Raw genomic sequence first — 8,913 nt, 5'->3', positions numbered from 1 at the left:
CGTCTCGGGGGAATCAGCTTTCAGCCCCGCCAAATAGGACACTCAAATTTGGGTGGACACTGTGTAATGTACCCCAGTACTAGCCCCCAACGCAAGTATCAGACAGTACACAATGAGCGATTAAACGATTACACTTTATAAATCTTAGTTTGTGATGTGCTTTATAGGGGAAATATATTTTAAAATATAAAAGACAAAGGTGCCACTCTTATTAAAGATCAGTTTGCGCACAAAAAAAAACATTGGAGCTCACGCCTACAGTGTCCTTCCATAAATGACCTCCCGCCAACCTTCGGATACTCGGATTCCTGTATATGCAGTCCCATGATCACTGAGCGCTCCCCGCACTCGTCCTTCCTCTTCACTCGCCTCGCCCTAAAGCCCGCGAACCAACTCAGTTCCCAGACAAACAAGATAGAATAACATGTCCCCTCCATTGGTTAGTTCCTCGTTATCTGTAGTTATAATCCAAACATCGCAGCTACAGAGAACCCATTACCTCAGCAGTTAGCATTAGAGAGAAGCCATTTTATTATAACACTACAGAGAAGTCATTTTATCAGCCTTAGCAGTTAGAAAGTAACTGTCCTCATGTGCGCAGCCACATCCTGGTACACCACTTCAACAGGCTGGCTAAAGCAGGCAAGGGTAGCCAGCAGCCACATACCCCGGTGAGAGAGACAGGCCTGTCCTTGTTTGCAGAATCAGGTCCAGCAGACTGGGCAAATAAACTCTACAGGGAGATCCAACGCCCAGGACGGCGATACTGTAATGCTCACTGGAGAATGAAGACATGATGAGCCACAGAAGATGTCATGGTCATCCACTGCAACCAAGGAAGACCCCAGTTTGTGCTGTTTGTTCATATCACTGGAGCCGAACTTTTGAGGTTGATAGAGAGGAACTGCCCCAGTGCAACAGCTTGTCCACTTTACAAACTCTCCCACACAGGTCTCCTGTCATCATCGGACAGGATGGACAACCACCACCATTCCTCCTCAGCAACAAGCAAGTTAAGAACACTGTACTTTCTGAAGTACAGAATAGCTGACATGTGATTATTTAATTTTTGGTTTGATGTTATTACAAATAATACAAATAAAACATTTATTATATTGATCTTGACTCTAACCTTGGGTATCAAATATCCTCAGAAGTTCACATCACTTGTTGCTGTGTGTGGGAGCGATGGCGATGTATCACTGGACCTCATGGATGACTGCATCAGTTTACGGCATTTTTGCCCAATCCTCAATTGCTGGTCTTCGATGAGATCCAATCACATCATCAATCTCATTATGAATCTTCTCTGGGAGAGGAAGATAAGATTTTGTTTCACACATTTCATTTACCAACATTTCCCAACTCATCAAATTGGTCAATATCATCTGATTTTACACTCAGTGGTAACTTTATTAGGTACACCTGCTCATTAGTGAAAATTTTGGATTACAAGAGAGATAAACGACGACTGTGTGGCTCAGCAAAACTCCACTGCTGTATTCAAGTTTGCTGATGTGGATCCAGTCAAAGGCGGTGATGAATCAGCAGTCAGGAGGGAGACCGAAAATTTAGCTGAATGCTGTCATAATAACAACCTCACTCAATGTCAGTACGACCAAGGAAATGATTACAGACTTCAGGAGAGGGAAACCAAATGTCCATGAGCCAATCTTCACTGGAGAATCAGAGGTGGAGAGGGTTAGGAGCTCTGAATTCCTGGCTGTTACTATTTCAGAGGACCTGACCTGGACAGGAAAGTGCAATTGCAAAGAAAGCACGTCAGTGCCTCTACTTCCTTTGGAGTCTGCGGGGATTCAGGATGACATCTAAAACTTTGATAGACTTCTTTAGATGTGCAGTGGAGATGTATTGACGGAGTGTACGGAAACACCAATACTTTTGAATGGAAAAACAAACAAAACATAATGGATTTGGCCTAGTATATCATGGGTAAAGCCCTCGCAACCACTGAGCACATCGACATGAAACACTGCTGTAGGTGAACAGCATCCATCATCAGAGATCCCCAACACCCAGGCTATGCTCTCTTCTCACTTCTGCCACCAGGTAGAAGGTGCAAGGGTCTCAGGACTTGCACCACCTGGTTCAAGAACAGTTACTATCCCTCAAACATCAGGCTCTTGATCAGAAGGAGAAAACTACACTCACTTCCCCCACCAATGAAATGTTCCCACAATCAAAGATATCACCTTAAGGACTCTTCAGAACCATGTTTAATATCATCTGCATATGCTGTGAAATGTGTTAACAACATGATAAATATATAAGAGAAATGGAATTACAGCTGGTATATGCATGTATATTAAATAGTTAAGTTAAAATAAGTAGAGCTTAAAGCAGAAATTTTTTTTAAATAGTGAGGTAGTGTTCATGGTTCAATGTCCATTCAGAAATCAGATGCCAGAGGGGAAGAAGCTGTTCCTGAATCATTGAGCGTGTCCCTTCAGACTTCTCTACCTCCTTCCTGATGATAACAATAAGAAGAGGGCATCTCCTGGGTGGTGAGGGTTCTTGGTAATAGATGCCGCCTTGAGGCACGGCTCCTTGTTAATGGAGCTGAATAATTTTACAACTTCCTGCAATTTACTTCAATCCTGTGCAGTTGCCACACCCCCACTCCATACCAGATGGTGATGAAGTTAGTCAGAAAGTGTTTCACGGTACATCTGTAGAAATTTGGGAGTGCTTTGGAAACATTGCAAATATCCCTAAACTCTTAATAAATATAGCCACTCCCTTGTCGTCTTTATAGCTGCAGCAATATGTTGTGACCATGTTAGGTCCTCAGAGATATTGAAGGAAGTTGAAATTGCTCACTCTTTAAACTTCCAATAGCTTTGAGAATAGGTTTGTGTTCCCTCATCTTACCCTTTATGAAGTCCACAATCAGCTCTTTGGTCTCACTAATATTGAGTACAAGGTTGTTAGAATGACATCACTCAACTAGCTGTAATCTCTCTCTCCATTACACCCTCTCATCACCATCTGAGATTCTGCTAACAGTGGTTACATTATCAGCAAATTTATAGATAACATTTGAGCTGTCCCTAAACCACACAGTCATGGGTGTAGAGAGAGTAGAGCAGTGGGCTAAGCCCCTATCACTATGTATGTACACAATGCTGGAAGAACTCAGCAGGTCAGGCAGCATCCGTGAGAAAAGAGTAGCCAACGTTTCGGGCCGAGACCCTTCATCAGGAATGGGGTGGGAACAGAGGGCCGAAGCCCAGTAATAGAGATAGGGGAGGGGGGAGGGGGAAGGACTAGAGGCGCCAGATGGAAAACCAATCAGAGGAAAGATAAAGGGGGGAGGAGGTAAGCATGAAAGAACTGTAGAGATAACGGAGCAGAAAGTTGAAAGGGAAGAGAGGCAGAGAGGGATCTGGGATGGGGGGAGGGGGAGGGAATTACCGGAAATTGGAGAATTCAATGTTCATACCACCAGGCTGGAGGCTACCCAGATGGTAGATGAGGTGTTGCTCCTCCAACTGAGTTTGGCCTCATCATGGCAGTAGAGGAGGCCATGTATGGACATATCTAGATGGGAATGAGAGACAGAGTTGAAGTGGGTGGCAACCGGGAGATCCTATCACTGTGGTGCGCCAGTGTTGATTGTCAGTGAGGTGGAGATGTTATTTCCGATCTGCACAGATTGTGGTGTTTCGGTTGCAGTGGAAAGTACAGGGGCCTAGATTCTGTAGCTTTTCACTCAGTTAGTTTTATCTCATTATTTCATGTTCTCATTATTTATTGCTATTTATTTGTATTTGCATTTGCACAGTTTGTTGTCTTCTGCACTCAGGTTGATCTTTCATTGATCCTGTTCGAATATTCTGTAGACTTGCTGAGTATGCCTGCATTAAAATGAACCCCAGGATTGTATATGGTGACATTTATGCACTTCAAACTTTAAAGATAAAATGGAAAAAAAAGGACTCAAATGGAACTGATGTTTTAAAAGATGACTTGTTCGGAGAAGCATTATTCGGCAGTATTGACATGCACCCGCTGCCTTTGTCGTTCTTGCTGCTTGAAGGCACAGGCTTTGGAGATATTGTCACAGCAGCTTAGACAAAGAGCATCCTGTGGATGGCTCTCCATGAACCCATGGCAAAGAGACAAGTGTTTAGGGTGAGAAGACAGTGAAACCTTTAGAGTGGTAGATAGGGTACCAATCACACAGTTGACTTTGTTCTTCAAAGTTCACAGTTCCTTTATTATCAAAGCATGTATATACATTATACAACCTTGAGATTTGTCTCTTTACAGGCAGCCACAAAACAAATAAACCTCAGAGGAACCCATTAAAGAAAAAGAAGACTGCAAACATCCAATGGAGGAAGGAGGGGGAGAGAGAGAGATGAAAGAAAGGTGAGTATCTGATCACTTGTCACTGAAATGAACCTCATGGTTTTGTCCTAATTGTGACCTTTCTTTTAAAAATTCTGTTAATTTATGTTTTTTCTTCAGCATTCAGCTTATATGATGTGTGCCTGTGATACTGCTGCAGGTACGGTTTTCATTGCACCCTTGCATACACAGGCAGCATGGTATGAAGCTGTTAGCACCGTCGCGTCTTACAACACCAGTGAACACTGATCAGAGTTTGATTCCCACCGCTGTTAGTAAGGAGTTTGTACATTCTTCCCTGTGACCCCCTAGGCTTCCTCCAAATCCTCTGATTCCCTCCGACATTCCAAAGACGTACAGTACAGATTAGTAAGGGTTCGTAAATTGTGGGCATGTTGGCACCGGAAGGCCCTAAGAAACCATCACATATAGGAGCAGAATTAAGCTATTTGGCCATTTCATCATGGCTGATCCATTTTCACTCTCAGCCCCAATCTCCTCAATATTCCTTTAATTCCTGACCAATCAAGAATATATCAAATTCTGCCCAATGACTTCACCTCCACAGCCGCCTATGGCAACAAATTCCACAGCTTCACCACTCTCTGGCTAAAAAATTCCTCCTCATCTCAGCAATTCAGGAACAGCTTCTTACCCTTTGCCATCTGATTCTAAATTGACATTGAACCCATGAACAATACTTCACTACTTTATAATTTCAGTTATTTTACACTAGTTATTTCAACAACTATTTAATAGACAGATATTATTTAATGTAAAAGGTTTTTTCTCTACATTTATCATGCATTTCATTGTGTTATGTGCCAGCAGCCATAGACCACAGACACAGATTTTAATGTTAAACAAATATAATTTCAATAACTACCCAAAATATAGACATTTAAACAATTGCTCCCCTAACCAAAAATTAACAGTGCAATGTATCTTAGCTCACAAACTGTGGAGGTCTGGAAACAGTTCTTCCCAAGTCTTGCTCAAACAGAGTCCTAGGATGGCAACCCAGAAGGTTCCGGAATCCACGGGAACAGGTACAGGTGTCTGTCAGGAAGGGTTCATAAATCCACACTAAGATGACACAAAGTGACAATCACGGAAAATTCCAGAGGACAGGTGAACGTCACGTGACACAGTGGATCCCGCAAGGATAATGAGGTGACAGTCACAGAAGATTCCAGAAGTTGAGTGGTCGTCACTTAAATACTAAAGTCCACGCAGGGATAACAAAGTGATGCCTAAGTTCCAAAATCCACGTAGGGATATCACAAGGTGACGGTCACGGAATATTGCTTAACACAAGTGGTCGCCACGTAACACACCCGAATCCATGTATGGATTAACAAAAAGTGGTCACCACAGAATACTCCAGAAATCCGAGTATGGATCATACAAAGTGACAGTCACATATCCAATATGCATGGTGTGCCACAAATTATCACAATCTTCTAGACATGAAAAAATATTGGGAACGCCCGCTGCTGTAGTGAACTCTTCAACTAACTCAACTCAACTCACTTTCTCGCCGGTAATTCACAGTCCGTTGCATCGCTTAGCTGCAGAAATTTTCAGAAAACCTCCCCAATTGAATAGAAAAGCCTACACTCGTTTGTTATATGACGCCATCCACCCCCTCGTCCAGGCACACCTAAAATGACGCTTACAGTTAATCCAAGCAACATTGACATGTAACACCTCCCCCCAAGAAGGGAAATTTTGATCTGTAAGAGCAAAATTTTAGCTACAAATTACAACATGTGAAAAAATACATATATAATCACCATATATCACACTACAGAACAATATAACATACTGCAGAGGTATATATAAATGTCAGATTCCATTCAATCCCAATATTTTCCAAGTAACTCAACATATTCAAGAGGCAATACAAGATATTATGTACAATAATCATCTCACTTCATTATCATAAGTACATTGCAAGCTCAACACCTAGAAATACAATCTGCAATTATATTATCTCTGCCTTTAATATAAGTTATCATGATAGCATACTATTGTAAAATCCAACTCCAATTCAACAACCTCCTTTTTTGTTTTCATCTTAACACTCAATAACTCCAGTGGATTATGATCTGTATATACAACAAGTGGATTGGGACAATTTGTTTTATAAGAAGGATGTAATAGAGAAATGGCAGACATTTAAAGGTGAAATTTTGAGGGTACAGAATCTTTATGTTCCTGTTAGGTTGAAAGGAAAGGTTAAAATTTTGAGAGAGCCATGGTTTTCAAGGGATATTGGAAATTTGGTTTGGAAAAAGAGAGATATCTTCAATAACTATAGGCAGCATGGAGTAAATGAGGTGCTCAAGGAATATAAAGAATGTAAGAAGAATCTTAAGAAAGAAATTAGAAAAGCTAAAAGAAGATACGAGGTTGCTTTGGCAAGTAAGGTGAAAATAAATCCAAAGGGTTTCTACAGTTATATTAATAGCAAAAGGATAGTAGGGGATAAAATTGGTCCCTTAGAGAATCAGAGTGGACAGCTATGTGTGGAGCTGAATGAAATGGGGGAGATTTTGAACAATTTCTTTTCTTCGGTATTCACTAAGGAGAAGGATATTGAATTGTGTAAGGCAAGGGAAACAAGTAGGGAAGTTATGGAAACTATGACAATTAAAGAGGAGGAAGTACTGGCGCTTTTAAGGAATATAAAAGTGGATAAATCTCTGGATCCTGACAGGATATTCCCTAGGACCTTGAGGGAGGTTAGTGTAGAAATAGCAGGGGCTCTGACAGAAATATTTCAAGTGTCATTAGAAATGAGGATGGTGCCGGAGGATTGGCGTATTGCTCATGTGGTTCCATTGTTTAAAAAGGGTTCTAAGAGTAAACCTAGCAATTATAGGCCTGTCAGTTTGACGTCAATGGTGGGTAAATTAATGGAAAGTATTCTTAGAGATGGTATATATAATTATCTGGATAGACAGGGTCTGATTAGGAACAGTCAACATGGATTTGTGCGTGGAAGGTCATGTTTGACAAATCTTATTGAATTTTTTGAAGAGGTTACGAGGAAAGTTGAGGAGGGTAAAGCAGAGGATGTTGTCTATATGGACTTCAGTAAGGCCTTAACAAGGTTTCACACGGAAGGTTAGTTAGGAAGGTTCAATCGTTAGGTATTAATATTGAAGTAGCAAAATGGATTCAACAGTGGCTGGATGGGAGATGCCAGAGAGTAGTGGGGGATAACTGTTTGTCAGGTTGGAGGCCAGTGACTAGTGGTGTGCATCAGGGATCTGTACTGGGTCCAATGTTGTTTGTCATATACATTAATGATCTGGATGATGGGGTGGAAATTGGATTAGTAAGTATGCAGATGATACTAAGGTAGGTGGCGTTGTGGATAATGAAGTAGGTTTTCAAAGTTTGCAGAAAGATTTAGGCCAGTTAGAAGAGTGGGCTGAGCGATGGCAGATGGAGTTTAATGCTGATAAGTGTGAGGTGCTACATTTTGGTAGGAATAATCCAAATAGGACATACATGGTAAATGGTAGGGCATTGAAGAATGCAGTAGAACAGAGTGATCTAGGAATAATGGTGCATAGTTCCCTGAATGTGGAATCTCATGTGGATAGGGTGGTGAAGAAAGCTTTTGGTATGCTGGCCTTTATAATTCAGAGCATTGAGTATAGGAGTTGGGATGTAATGTTAAAATTGTACAAGGCATTGGTAAGGCCGAATTTGGAGTATTGTGTACAGTTCTGGTCACCGAATTATTGGAAAGATGTCAACAAAATAGAGAGAGTACAGAGAAGATTTAGTAGAGTGTTACCTGAGTTTCAGCACCTAAGTTACAGGGAAAGATTAAACATGTTAGGTCTTTATTCTTTGGAGCATAGAAGGTTGAGGGGGAACTTGTGTTATGAATGTACCACAGCTCTGAGGGGCCGAAGGGTGCGGGACCAGCCCCCTCCTTCCTGAGAATCGCAAGATCGCTATTAATTCGGATCTTGGACCCAGGAAATGAGAGACAATGCAACGGATTTGACCATTGTTCTTAGAGACACTTGTGTGAATTGCGACTTTTACTACGTGCCAGCTCTCAGGGACATGGACACCCTTGGGCAATGTGGGGTGGGGATTGTATCAACCTCCCTTGATTGACATCTACAAATCTGCCAGTCACGATAAAAGGGGACAGCAGGAGGCAGTACCCCAGCGACGCACCAGACGGAGACACCATCGCTCATCGCTCCCGTAAGGATGGGAAGCTGTTCGGGAGCCACGTGTGATTCGGTTCCCCTAGCTTGGGAACCGAGTGGCTGATAACCCCGAAAAGGAGTTCGAACTGACAACGGGGAACTCACGTTCCCGATTCCAGGATTTGAGTCCAACAGGCTGGCAAGTTTATTTTCTCTCTCCAACTCGTGAAAACCCAGCGGTCCCTCAAGACGGCTAAAAGCCTTCATGAACTGGCGAGACTTTTATATTTCCATCGGACAATAGTTTTACCCCTAGACAAACGACAGAGCTACTTCTTATTGTTGATTATTACTA

General features: G+C 42.0%; 1 pseudogene; it reads right to left on the bottom strand.

The window, feature by feature from the left end:
* Positions 1–451: 451 nt before the first annotated feature.
* LOC140736649 (cytochrome P450 2F3-like) overlaps positions 452–8,913 on the bottom strand; it is a 35,143-nt pseudogene continuing 26,681 nt past the window's right edge.

The sequence above is a fragment of the Hemitrygon akajei genome, chromosome 12 (assembly GCF_048418815.1).
Source record: "Hemitrygon akajei chromosome 12, sHemAka1.3, whole genome shotgun sequence".
In the NCBI taxonomy this organism is placed as follows: Eukaryota; Metazoa; Chordata; class Chondrichthyes; order Myliobatiformes; family Dasyatidae; genus Hemitrygon; species Hemitrygon akajei.
The sequence above is the reverse complement of the archived record's forward strand: the minus strand, read 5'-3'. Positions and strand labels throughout refer to the sequence as shown.